This window comes from Oncorhynchus keta, unplaced genomic scaffold, assembly GCF_023373465.1.
Source record: "Oncorhynchus keta strain PuntledgeMale-10-30-2019 unplaced genomic scaffold, Oket_V2 Un_contig_30270_pilon_pilon, whole genome shotgun sequence".
NCBI classification, from domain to species: domain Eukaryota; kingdom Metazoa; phylum Chordata; class Actinopteri; order Salmoniformes; family Salmonidae; genus Oncorhynchus; species Oncorhynchus keta.
This window is the reverse complement of record NW_026286969.1, coordinates 9,093-21,888: the sequence shown is the minus strand read 5'-3', so window position 1 is coordinate 21,888 and position 12,796 is coordinate 9,093. Positions and strand designations below refer to the sequence as shown.

Sequence of the window (12,796 nt, the reverse complement as noted above, 5' to 3'; positions counted from 1 at the left end):
AGGACCCAATAGACCTCTCTGGTCACTAGTGTTAAACAGGACCCATAGACCTATCTGGTCACTAGTGTTAACCAGGACCCATAGAGCTCTGGTCACTAGTGTTAAACAGGACCCAATAGACCTCTCTGGTCACTAGTGTTAAACAGGACCCATAGACTTCTCTGGTCACTAGTGTTAAACAGGACCCATAGACCTCTCTGGTCACTAGTGTTAACCAGGACCCAATAGACCTCTCTGGTCACTAGTGTTAACCAGGACCCATAGAGCTCTGGTCACTAGTGTTAAACAGGACCCAATAGACCTCTCTGGTCACTAGTGTTAAACAGGACCCAATAGACCTCTCTGGTCACTAGTGTTAAACAGGACCCAATAGACCTCTCTGGTCACTAGTGTTAAACAGGACCCAATAGACCTCTCTGGTCACTAGTGTTAAACAGGACCCAATAGACCTCTCTGGTCACTAGTGTTAAACAGGACCCAATAGACCTCTGGTCACTAGTGTTAACCAGGACCCAATAGAGCTCTGGTCACTAGTGTTAAACAGGACCCAATAGACCTCTCTGGTCACTAGTGTTAAACAGGACCCAATAGACCTCTCTGGTCACTAGTGTTAAACAGGACCCAATAGACCTCTCTGGTCACTAGTGTTAAACAGGACCCAATAGACCTCTCTGGTCACTAGTGTTAAACAGGACCCATAGACCTCTCTGGTCACTAGTGTTAACCAGGACCCATAGACCTCTCTGGTCACTAGTGTTAAACAGGACCCATAGACCTCTCTGGTCACTAGTGTTAACCAGGACCCATAGAGCTCTCTGGTCACTAGTGTTAAACAGGACCCATAGACCTCTCTGGTCACTAGTGTTAAACAGGACCCAATAGAGCTCTCTGGTCACTAGTGTTAAACAGGACCCATAGAGCTCTGGTCACTAGTGTTAAACAGGACCCAATAGAGCTCTCTGGTCACTATAGTGTTAAACAGGACCCAATAGAGCCTCTGGTCACTAGTGTTAAACAGGACCCAGCCAGACCTCTCTGGTCACTAGTATTTTAACAGGACCCAATAGACCTCTCTGGTGCTAATTGACCCAAACAAGGATATGACCTCTGAAGATTCACTAGTAGTAACAGACCAATGAAATCTGAAAAGTTTACTAGTGGCAGGTTATCGACCTCTCTGGTGCTGTTGTCTGGCAGGACCCATAGAGAGCTCTGGTCACTAGTGTTAACCAGGACCCATAGACCTCTCTGATCACTAGTGTTAAACAGGACCCAATAGAGCTCTGGTAACTAGTGTTAAACAGGACTCTGGTCACTTCCAGGACCCATCTGGTCACTAGTGTTAAACAGGAGCCAATAGAGCTCTGGTCACTAGTGTTAAACAGGACCCATAGGCTCTGGTCACTAGTGTTAAACAGAACCTGGTACTATAGTGTCCGCAATAGAGCTCTGGTCACTAGTGTTAAACAGGACCCAATAGAGGCTCTGGTAACTGGTGTTAAACAGGACCCATAGAGGCTCTGGTCACTAGTGTTAAACAGAACCCAATAGAGCTCTGGTCACTAGTGTTCTGGTCTAATGTAAGACTAAACAGGGATCTGTTTGTGAAAAAACCTCTGTGCTGCTGACAGTTCCTCCTCTGCTCCAAAGCCACCCAGACAGCCAATAAACAAGGCCCACACACACAGGCCACTCCCTAACGCTTAAACTCACCAACACTACACATGGAAACACCCCACACACACACCACATGAACCTTCTCTCCATTACTCTCCACTCACCCTCTCTCCCTGCCTCACTGACAGACAGGGCTCAGCCAAGACTCCTTCTGTCCTCCTCTCCTCCCCTCTCCCTGCTTCACTGACAGACAGGGCTCCAGCCAAAGACTCCTTCTGTCCTCCTCTTCTCTCTCCCTGCTTCACTGACAGAGGGCTCAGCCAAGAGACTCCTTCTGTCCTCCTCTCCCTGCTTCACTGACAGACAGGGCTCTCTCCTTCTGCTTCACTGACAGACAGGGCTCAGCCAAAGACTCTCCTTCTGTCCTCCCTCTCCACCTCACTGACAGACAGGGCTCAGCTCTCCTTCTGTCCTCTCCTCTGCCTCCTCACTGACAGACAGGGCTCAGCCAAGAGACTCTCCTTCTGTCCTCTCTCCATGCCTCACTGACAGACAGGGCTCAGCCAAAGACTCTCCTTCTGTCCTCCTCTCTCCCTGCCTCACTGACAGACAGGGCTCAGCCAAAGACTCTCCTTCTGTCCTCTCTCCCTCCCTGCCTCACTGACAGACAGGGCTCAGCCAGACTCCTTCTGTCCTCCTCTCTCCCTGCCTCACTGACAGACAGGGCTCAGCCAAGACTCTCCTTCTGTCCTCCTCTCCCTCTCTCTCCCTGCCTCACTGACAGACAGGGCTCAGCCAAACTCTCCTTCTGTCCTCTCCCCTGCCTGACTGACAGACAGGGCTCAGCCAAAGACTCTCCTTCTGTCCTCCTCTCCCTGCCTGACTCCCACTGACAGACAGGAGGCTCAGCCAAGACTCTCCTTCTGTCCTCCCCTCCCTCTCTCTCCCTGCCTGACTGACAGGCAAGGCTCAGCCAAGGGACTCTCCTTCTGTCCTCTCTCCCTCTGCCTCACTGACAGACAGGGCTCCAGCCAAAGAAGACTCTCCTTCTGTCCTCCTCTCCCTGCCTCACTGACAGACCCAGGGCTCAGCCCAGGGACTTTCTCCCCCGCTTCTGTCCTCTCCTCTCTCTCCCTGCCTCACTGACAGACAGGGCTCAGCCAAGACTCTCCTTCTGGCCTCCTCTCTTCCCCTGCCTCACTGACAGACAGGGCTCAGCCAGGAGACTCTCCTTCTGTCCTCTCTTCCCCTGCCTCACTGACAGACAGGGCTCAGCCCAAAGACTCTCCTTCTGTCCTCTCTCCCTGCCTCACTGACAGACAGGGCTCAGCCAGAGACTCTCAGTCTGTCCTCCTCTCCTCTCTCTGCCTCACTGACAGACCTCAGCCCAAGAGACTATCAGTCTGTCCTCCTCCCCCTTCTGTCCTCCTCCCTTCTGTCCTTCTGTCCTCCTCCCTTCTGTCCTCCTCCCTTCTCACTTCCAAAAGTCAGAAATATTTTCCCTCTAGTCACTATATTGTTGTCCTTCAACCCCTCCCTCTCCATTATGTCTCTCTCTAGGACTTCCCAGGAGAATTTAAGCTGCCAGCTGTACTGTATCCTGCTACATTTACTTCACACACACACACACAGTATAACTGTTACAGCAAGAAACTAAACAGAGAGAAAGAGACAGGCCTGAACAGAGAGAAAAGAAAGAGAAGGGGAAAGAGGGTGGAGAGAGAAACAGAAACCTAGAGAGAGGAGAGAGGGAGAGAGGAAGCATGATAGAACGAGTGCAGATTTGGCTAGTGGGGTTTGTGCCTCTTGTTGGTGAGAACTCATGAACACATAGGAGAAATAACAAAAACAAAAGTGTCAATCCCCCCTCCCCTCCCCTCCCTCATCCTCTCTTTGGCTGACACATTCTCCCCTCAGACAGACGGGCCGCATCGGCCCTCACAGACGGACCGCATCGGCCCTCACGAACAGAGCAGGCTGCGCCCCTCTATCCAGAAGGAATCAGACAGACTAACCCCTCTATCAGGAGAGGAGTAATCAGACAGACTAACCCCTCTATCAGGAGGAGAGGGAGGAATCAGACAGACTAACCCCCTCTATCAGGAGGAATCAGACAGACTAACCCCTCTATCAGGAGGAAGGAGGAATCAGACAGACTAACCCCTCTATCAGGAGGAGGACTAACCCCTCAGACAGACTAACCCCTCTATCCCAGGAGGAGGAGGAATAATCAGACAGACTAACCCCTCTCTCAGGAGGAATCAGACAGACTAACCCCTCTATCAGGAGGGAATAATCACAGACTAACCCCTCTCTCAGAAGGAATCAGACAGACTAACCCCTCTCAGAAGGAATCAGACAGACTAACCCCTCTATCAGAGGAATCAGACAGACTAACCCCTCTCAGGAGGAATCAGACAGACTAACCCCTCTCTCAGAAGGAATCAGACAGACTAACCCCTCTATCAGAAGGAATCAGACAGACTAACCCCTCTCTCAGGAGGAATCAGACAGACTAACCCCTCTATCAGGAGGAATCAGACAGACTAACCCTCTCTCAGGAGGAATCAGACAGACTAACCCCTCTCTCAGGAGAATCAGACAGACTAACCCCTCTGTCAGGAGGAATCAGACAGACTAACCAGACCTCTATCAGGAGGGAATCAGACAGACTAACCCCTCTATCAGGAGGAATCAGAATAACCCCTCAGACAATAATCACTAGAGGTAAGGATGAAGGAGGGAATCAGAGAGAGGGGGTATGACAGGATGAAGGAGGGTCAGAGAGATAACCCCTCTCTCAGAAGGAATCAGACAGATCTATCAGAAGGGAATCAAACAGACTAACCCCTCTCTCCAGGAGGAATCAGACAGACTAACCCCTCTCAGACAGACTCGCCAAGGAGGAATCAGAGACTAAGAATCCAGACCACTCTATCGGAGAGGAATCAGACAGATAACCCCTCTCTCAGGAGGAGAGGAGACAGATAACCCCTCTATCAGAAGGAGGAATCAGACAGACTAACCCCTCTATGGGAGGGAATCAGAGAGAGGAGGGAGGATAATCTTAGACAGACTCTAGAGGTAAGGATAAAGGAGGGTCAGAGAGAGGGTCAGACAGAGGCAGGATGAAGGAGGGTCAGAGAGGGAGGAACCAGAGGTATGGGATGAAGGAGGGTCAGAGAGAGGGGAATAGACAGACTAACCCCTCTATCAGGAGGATGAAGGAGGGTCAGAGAGAGGGATAGAGGAGAATCAGAGATGAAGGAGGAATCAGACAGAGGGGTATCAGAGGAATAACAGACAGATGAAGGAGGGTCAGACAGACTAACCACCTATCAGGAGGAATCAGACAGACTAACCCTCTATCAAATAATCAGACAGACTAGGATGAAGGAGGGGTCAGAGAGGTAGGAGGATGAAGAGAGGTCAGAGAGAGGCAGAGTAAGGATGAAGGAGGGTCAGAGAGAGGGTCAGAGGGAGGGATGAAGGAGGGTCAGAGAGAGGGTAGAGGATGATGATGAAGGAGGGTCAGAGAGAGGGGCAGATGCGTAGGATGAAGGAGGTCAGAGAGAGGGGTAAGGAGGATGAAGGAGGATGGAAGGAGGGGCAGAGAGGGTAGAGGAATGATGAAGGATGTCAGAGAGAGGGGGTAGATAATGAAGGAGGGGCAGAGAGAGGGGTAGAGGTAGAGATGAAGAGAGGGGCTCAGGAGAGAGAGGAAGATGAAGGAGAGGGCAGAGAGAGGGACGTAGAGGTAGGATGAAGGAGATAGAGAGGAAGGATAGAGGTAAGATGAAGAGGATGAGAGGAGAGAGGCAGAGAGAAGTAGGATGAAGGAGGGGCAGAGAGAGAGGAGGAAGGAGGGTAGAGGGTAGAGGATGAAGGAGGGCAGAGGAGAGAGGAGAGGAGGGTAGAGAGTAAGGATGAAGGAGGGGAGAGAGAGAGGAGAGGGAGTAGAGGTAAGGATGAAGGAGGGGCAGAGAGAGAGGAGAGGGGTAGATAAGGATGAAGGAGGGGCAGAGAGAGGGAGAGGGGGGTAGAGGTAAGGATGAAGGAGGGGCAGAAAGAGAGGAGAGAGGGGTAGAGGTAAGGATGAAGGAGGGGCAGAGAGGGAGAGGGGTAGAAGGAAGGATGCAGAAGGGAGAAGAGGTAGAAGACAGATGATCTTCAAGGAGGAGAGGAGGAGAACAGACAGAGGATCTCCAATGAGGAGGGAGAGGAGAGGAGGGAACAGACAGGGAAACTTCAAGGAGGAGTGGAGGAGGGGAACAGACAGAGGATCTTCAAGGAGAGAGAGTCTTCAGGAGAGAGGGATCAATAGCCCTCATCCCTACTGCAGGTGACCAGCGTGGGAAGCCTCACACACACAGATAATAGATGTTCTATTGAGGAACATAGACATCTCGTGCAGCATGTAGGGAATAGGGTGCTATTTGGAACTCATCTAGTGCAGCATGTAGGGAATAGGGGCTATTTGGTACTCATATAGTGCAGCATGTAGGGAATAGGGTGCTATTTGGAACTCATCTAGTGCAGCATGTAGGGAATAGGGGGCTATTTGGAACTCATGTAGTGCAGCATGTAGGGAATAGGGGGCTATTTGGTACTCATCAGCATAGTGCAGCATGTAGGAATTAGGGTGCTATTTGGTACTCATCTAGTGCAGCATGTAGGAATAGGGTGCTATTTGGAACTCATGTAGTGCAGCATGTAGGGAATAGGGGGCTATTTGGTACTCATCTAGTGCAGCATGAGGGAAACAGATGCTGTGGAACTCATGTGGTGCAGCATGTAGACGAACAGGGTAGACATCTAGTGACTCATGTAGTGCAGCATGTAGGGAATAGGGGGCTATTTGGAACTCATATAGTGCAGCATGTAGGGAATTAGGGTGCTATTTGGTACTCATCTAGTGCAGCATGTAGGGAATAGGGTGCTATTTGGTACTCATCTAGTAGTCTGAGAAACAGATGCTGTAGATGTGGGTGCTGTAGACGGGAAACCTAGACATCTAGGAGTCTGCAGATGCTGTAGATGTGGGTGCTGTAACTCATCTAGTGAGTCTGAGAAACAGATGCTGTAGATGTGGGTGCTGTAGACGAACAGAACCTAGACATCTAGTGAGTCTGAGAAACAGATGCTGTAGATGTGGGTGTTGTAGACGAACAGGAACCTAGACATCTAGTGAGTCTGAGAAACAGATGCTGTAGATGTCTAGTGAGTGCTGAGAAACAGATGCTGTAGATGTGGTGCGAACAACAGGAACCTAGACATCTAGTGAACCTGAGAAACAGATGCTGTAGATGTGGGTGCTGTAGACGAACAGGAACCTAGACATCTAGTGAGTCTGAGAAACAGATGCTGTAGATGTGGGTGCTGTAGACGAACAGGAACCTAGACATCTAGTGAACCTGAGAAACAGATGCTGTAGATGTGGGTGTTGTAGACGAACAGGAACCTAGACATCTAGTGAGTCTGAGAAACAGATGCTGTAGATGTGGGTGTTGTAGACGAACAGGAACCTAGACATCTAGTGAGTCTGAGAAACAGATGCTGTAGATGTGGGTGCTGTAGACGAACAGGAACCTAGACATCTAGTGAACCTGAGAAACAGATGCTGTAGATGTGGGTGCTGTAGACGAACAGGAACCTAGACATCTAGTGAGTCTGAGAAACAGATGCTGTAGATGTGGGTGCTGTAGACGAACAGGAACCTAGACATCTAGTGAGTCTGAGAAACAGATGCTGTAGATGTGGGTGCTGTAGACGAACAGGAACCTAGACATCTAGTGAGTCTGAGAAACAGATGCTGTAGATGTGGGTGCTGTAGACGAACAGGAACCTAGACATCTAGTGAACCTGAGAAACAGATGCTGTAGATGTGGGTGCTGTAGACGAACAGGAACCTAGACATCTAGTGAACCTGAGAAACAGATGCTGTAGATGTGGGTGCTGTAGACGAACAGGAACCTAGACATCTAGTGAGTCTGAGAAACAGATGCTGTAGATGTGGGTGTTGTAGACGAACAGGAACCTAGACATCTAGTGAACCTGAGAAACAGATGCTGTAGATGTGGGTGCTATAGACAAACAGGAACCTAGACATCTAGTGAGTCTGAGAAACAGATGCTGTAGATGTGGGTGCTGTAGACGAACAGGAACCTAGACATCTAGTGAACCTGAGAAACAGATGCTGTAGATGTGGGTGCTGTAGACCTAGAACAGGAACCTAGACATCTAGTGAACCTGAGAAACAGATGCTGTAGATGTGGGTGTTGTAGACGAACAGGAACCTAGACATCTAGTGAGTCTGAGAAACAGATGCTGTAGATGTGGGTGCTGTAGACGAACAGGAACCTAGACATCTAGTGAGTCTGAGAAACAGATGCTGTAGATGTGGGTGTTGTAGACGAACAGGAACCTAGACATCTAGTGAGTCTGAGAAACAGATGCTGTAGATGTGGGTGCTGTAGACGAACAGGAACCTAGACATCTAGTGAGTCTGAGAAACAGATGCTGTAGATGTGGGTGCTGTAGACGAACACACACAGAGCTTCCTAAAGCTTGTTCTCAGGAACCTCCTCCTTATTAAAACACAAGTGGATGTGGAGAAGGACATCTGGTGCACACGGCTGAATGTGAAGGGGTTTTCTTATCCTCTGACATGGGCACGAGGGGTAGGAGTAGAGGATATGGGGAAATGAGGAAACAGGCCTTCCAATGACAACACACGCTACAGAATGCACATCCTGCTACATACACACACAGGAACTTGTGACTTGGCAGTGTGTGTCTGTGTGTCTGTCTGTCTGTCTGTCTGTCTGTCTGTCTGTATGTATATATATATATATATATATATGTGTGTGTGTGTTTATATATGTGTGTCTGTGTGTGTAGGTGTGTGTGTCTGTGTGTGTAGGTGTGTGTGTATATATATGTGTGTAGGTGTGTGTGTGTGTTCAGTGTCATGTCTGATGTGTATATGGCCATTCCATATGTGTGTGCCAGGTGTGTGTGTTGTAACCACAGACCTAGTCAGTTCTTTTTCCACAGATCTAGTCAGCTCTCACCTTACATACTAATTTAACCCACAGAGAAATGGCCATCAGGATCGAAATCCTGTTTAACCACAGACCTAGGATCAGCTTCTCTCCCCCCAACCATTACATACTAATTTAACCACAGACCTAGGATCAGCTTCTCTCCCCCCAACCGTTACTTCAACCATTCCATACTAATTTAACCAAAGACCTAGGATCAGATTCTCTCCCCCAACCATTCCATACTAATTTAACCACAGATCTAGGATCAGCTTCTCTCCCCCAACCATTACATACTAATTTAACCACAGATCTAGGATCAGCATCTCTCCCCCAACCATTACATACTAATTTAACCACAGACCTAGGATCAGCTTCTCTCCCCCAACCATTACATACTAATTTAACCACAGACCTTGGATCAGCTTCTCTCCCCCCAACCGTTACTTCAACCATTCCATACTAATTTAACCACAGATCTAGGATCAGCTTCTCTCCCCCAACCATTAAGGTATTAATGCATAATTCTGCGTCCCCCCCTCCCTCCCCATGCAGGAAAGACAATTAAACATCTCACTGCGTTTTGTAAACACAGATCCAAAGTGCTTCTTATGAAAAGGTCTGTTCGGCTTCAGTTGAAGTCCTCCACTCAGAGGAGAATATCTTTGCTCTCCGTCGTCAGACCAATCAAATTCCCGCATTCAGGAAGGGCCATCCTATCAGCAGACAGCGCTCTGACTGATGTGTCCCTCCCTCTGGTGGCTACATTGTCTCTATGATCAATGTAATACATCTATCTATCTGATGGCCATGCAGAATCTTCACGAGAAGAAATCCCTAGTCTTTCATTGGACGATCGTTTACGTTGTGTGGCTGTCAGCCAAGTGGCGTTGCACTTCTGTTGTCGTCTGATGCAAATGAAGCCGTTTGCACTTTACATTTATTTTGTCTGAGTTTAAACTAGAATTGGTGAAATGGTTTCAAACACAGATGTTCAGATTGTTCAGATATCTGAAAGCTAATCTGACTCCTGACTTTCAATAGGGTAGCCTAGTGGTTGGGGGGCGGCAGGGTAGCCTAGTGGTTGAGGGCGGCAGGGTAGCCTAGTGGTTGGGGCGGCAGGGTAGCCTAGTGGTTGGGGCGGCAGGGTAGCCTAGTGGTTGGGGCGGCAGGGTAGCCTAGTGGTTGGGGGAGGCGGCAGGGTAGCCTAGTGGTTGGGGCGGCAGGGTAGCCTAGTGGTTGGGGCGGCAGGGTAGCCTAGTGGTTGGGGCGGCAGGGTAGCCTAGTGGTTGGGCGGCAGGGTAGCCTAGTGGTTGGGGGCGGCAGGGTAGCCTAGTGGTTGGGGCGGCAGGGTAGCCTGGTGGTTGGGGGCGGCAGGGTAGCCTAGTGGTTGGGCGGCAGGGTAGCCTAGTGGTTGGGGCGGCAGGGGTAGCCTAGTGGTTGGGGCGGCAGGGTAGCCTGGTGGTTGGGGCGGCAGGGTAGCCTGGTGGTTGGGGCGGCAGGGTAGCCTGGTGGTTGGGGCGGCAGGGTAGCCTAGTGGTTGGGGCGGCAGGGTAGCCTAGTGGTTGGGGCGGCAGGGTAGCCTAGTGGTTGGGGCGGCAGGGTAGCCTGGTGGTTGGGGCGGCAGGGTAGCCTGGTGGTTGGGGCGGCAGGGTAGCCTGGTGGTTGGGGGCGGCAGGGTAGCCTAGTGGTTGGGGCGGCAGGGTAGCCTAGTGGTTGGGGCGGGGTAGCCTAGTGGTTGGGCGGCAGGGTAGCCTAGTGGTTGGGGCGGCAGGGTAGCCTAGTGGTTAGAGCGTTGTACTAGTAACCGAAGGTTGCAAGTTCAAATCCCCCGAGCTGACAAGGTACAAATCTGTCGTTCTGCCCCTGAACAGGCAGTTAACCCACTGTTCCTAGGCCGTCATTGAAAATAAGAATTTGTTCTTAACTGACTTGCCTTAAATAAAGGTACAATAAAATAAAATACTAACATAACCACAGATCTAGGATCAACTGGCACCTCCCCCAAACCAAAGGGGGATGAAACACCAAACTGACAGTACTGGTGGTGAGGATGAAGCTTGCTGGCATGACAGCTAGAGACTGCTCTCGTCTGTCTACCCCTCTCCTCCATCAGCCCCTATCCCTACTGTCATCATGTCTCTCTCTCCTCCATCCCCCTATCCCTACTGTCATCATGTCTCCCTCTCCTCTCCTCCATCCCCCTATCCCTACTCATCATGTCTCTCCCTCTCCTCTCCTCCATCCCCCTATCCCTACTGTCATCATGTGTCATCATGTCTCTCTCTCCTCCATCCCCCTATCCCTACTGTCATCATGTCTCTCCCTCCTCCATCCCCCTATCCCTACTGTCATGTGTCTCTCTCTCCTCCATCCCCCTATCCCTACTGTCATCTCTATGTCTCCATCCCTATCATCTCTCTCCATCCCCCTATCCCTACTGTCATCATGTCTCTCTCTCCTCCATCCTCCCTATCCCTACTGTCATCATGTCTCTACCCCTCTCCATCCCCTATCATCATGTCTCTCCCCTACTGTCCATGTCTCTCCTCCATCCCTACTGTCATCATGTCTCTCCTCCCTCCCCCCCATCCCTACTGTCATCATGTCTCTCTCTCCTCTCCTCCATCCCCCTATCCCTACTGTCATCATGTCTCTCTCTCCTCCATCCCCTATCCCTGTCATCATGTCTCTCTCTCCTCCATCCCCCTATCCCTACTGTCATCATGTCTCTCCTCCCCATCCCCTATCCCTAATGTCATCCCTCTCTCCTCCATCCCCCTATCCCTACTGTCATCATGTCTCTCTCTCCCTCCATCCCCCTATCCCTACTGTCATCATGTCTCTCTCCTCCATCCCCCCTATCCCACTGTCATCATGTCTCCCTCTCCTCCATCCCCCTATCCCTACTATCATCATGTCTCTCTCCTCCATCCCCCTATCCCTACTATCATCATGTCTCTCTCCTCCATCCCCCCCTATCCCAAATGTCATCATGTCTCTCTCTCTCCATCCCCCTATCCCTACTGTCATCATGTCTCTCCTCCATCCCCCTATCCCTACTATCATCATGTCTCTCCTCCATCCCCCTATCCCCATATCATCATGTCTCTCCTCCTCCATCCCCCCCTATCCCTACTGTCATCATGTCTCTCTCCTTCCATCCCCCTATCCCTACTGTCATCATGCCTCTCCATCCCCCTGTCGTCCTCCATCCCCCTATCCCTACTGTCATCATGTCTCTCCATCCCCCTCTACTGTCATCATGTCTCCATCCCCCTCCCCCTACTGTCATCATGTCTCTCTCCTCCATCCCCCTATCCCTACTGTCATCATGTCTCTCTCTCCTCCATCCCCCTATCCCTACTGTCATCATGTCTCTCTCTCCTCCATCCCCCCTATCCCTGTCATACTGTCTCTCCTCCATCCCCCTATCCTACTGTCATCATGTCTCTCATCCATCCCCCTATCCCCACTATCATCATGTCTCTCCTCCATCCCCCCCTACTATCCCTACTATCCCCACTATCATGTCTCTCCCCCCCCCTACCCCTACTATCATCATGTCCACCCCCATGTTCCTTCTCCTCTTGTTCAGAGTGCTCTCTCTCAGGCCTGTCTGTGTATGTTGTCCTCCCCACTTCACACACAAAGCTGATTGTGAATCCTGGTAGCGCTACACTGTGTGTGTGCGCGTGTGTGTGTGTGTGTGTGCGGTGTGCGGTGTTAAACTCAGAGCAGCTCATACTGACATCCACTCTCCCAGACAGGTATTTCCAGTCCCAGCATACCATTCGCTGTTGCTCAGCAGACACACACACACCTGAATACAGCTGCAACGTAAAACACTCAAACACACTCAGCATCATTTCATCACTTAATACGAGCAGAATGAGGTAGTGTGTGTGTGTGTGTGTGTTGGGAAGTTCGCTGTATAGTCTATACAGTGAAAAAGTGTTTTCTGGTTCAGTACACGGGCCACTGTTAGGTTAGGGGTTCAGTACACGGGCCACTGTTAGGTTAGGGGTTCAGTACACGGGCCACTGTTAGGTTAGGGGTTCAGTACACGGGCCACTGTTAGGTTAGGGGTTCAGTACACGGGCCACTGTTAGGTTAGGGGTTCAGTACACGGGCCA

General features: G+C 50.6%; 1 long non-coding RNA gene across 2 annotated transcripts; it reads right to left on the bottom strand.

Moving 5' to 3' along the window:
* Nucleotides 1-6,895: 6,895 nt before the first annotated feature.
* On the bottom strand, nucleotides 6,896-8,574 carry LOC127923635 (uncharacterized). 2 transcript variants are annotated; one of them, XR_008114882.1, is made up of 4 exons: nucleotides 7,904-8,574; nucleotides 7,719-7,836; nucleotides 7,143-7,590; nucleotides 6,896-7,014 (listed from the first exon to the last, which is right to left on the bottom strand). It is a non-coding gene; the product is annotated as an uncharacterized LOC127923635 (long non-coding RNA). The 2 variants fall into 2 exon arrangements; XR_008114881.1 differs by having other exon boundaries at nucleotides 6,912-7,526.
* Nucleotides 8,575-12,796: the final 4,222 nt, after the last annotated feature.